Raw genomic sequence first — 1,183 nt, forward strand, 5'->3', positions numbered from 1 at the left:
CGGGGGCGGGGCGCGGCTGGGCTGGCCTCGGGCCTCGGCGGCGCTATTTGAAGGCCCGTCCAGGTGGAGTCCTGGCCGGTTACAGCCCAAAGTCGGTTCAGACTTTTTTTTTAATAATTACGCTTAGTAAAAAACAAAAGGAATACTAAACAGACTCCAAAAATTCCGAAATAAATTTCCCCGGCTTCTAAAATCAAGCCGCACAGAATGAACATTTATTTGGGGCCTAAATGCAATTTTGAAAAACACGCATTTTCCCTAATTCAAATAAAATAGCAAATAAAACCAAAATAAAATCTTATTTGATTTTTTATTAAATCCTCAATATTTCTTTATTTTGGGAAAGTCATTTTATTCTCTCTTTCATATTTTTGTAATAGAAACAATTGAAGATAAAATAAATAAAATCAAATGATCCTATTTTCAAAATTTGAGAAAACTCAAATATGAAAATAACGAAATCCCCAACGCTCTCCAAAGATCCTTGAGTTGCGTAGAATTTGCTAGGATCAACCAAAATGCAATAAAATATGATATGCAATGATGATCTAGTGTATAACATTCAAATTGAAAATTTGGGATGTTACAACAAGCAATGTAGCTAATGAGTTAGTTACAGGATGTAGCATTACGGTACGAGTAAAGAGAATTGCCGGTACCGAGATTGAACTAGGTATTGAGATACCGACGATCGAATTTCAGGCAAGTAACATAACGATGACAAAGGAAACAACGTATACCGTTATGTGGTTTGACTGATAAAGATCTCTACTCCTAATGAAGCAGTTGGTAGTCTTCGCCGGTCAATTTTCGTCCCAACAGAGACGGGTTTTTTTCGTCATCGATTCCACCTATCACGTCCCAGCTGTTCCGCCCTGGAACCGCGAACCAACCAATTTTTTTTTTGTTATCTATGCCTCCACAAGGTCCAGGCGACAATCCGCCGATCGATCCAGAAATAACCGGTGTGAAAAAAATCTACGAAAATTTCCCCTTGCCCCCAACCCCCCGCCCGCATGTCTGTCGACCCCCCTCGCCGCCGCCCCGAGACCAACGCACGTCTCTACATCGATCCCCTCTCTGGATCGCCTCCTCCGCCGTTTCTCCAGATCGCAGTCTCCGTCGTTTCTCCGGATTGCTGCCACCGCCGTCTGGATCACCGCCGCTGCGGCCGCCGTCACAC

The sequence above is a fragment of the Triticum dicoccoides genome, chromosome 4A (genome assembly GCF_002162155.2).
Source record: "Triticum dicoccoides isolate Atlit2015 ecotype Zavitan chromosome 4A, WEW_v2.0, whole genome shotgun sequence".
NCBI classification, from domain to species: Eukaryota; Viridiplantae; Streptophyta; class Magnoliopsida; order Poales; family Poaceae; genus Triticum; species Triticum dicoccoides.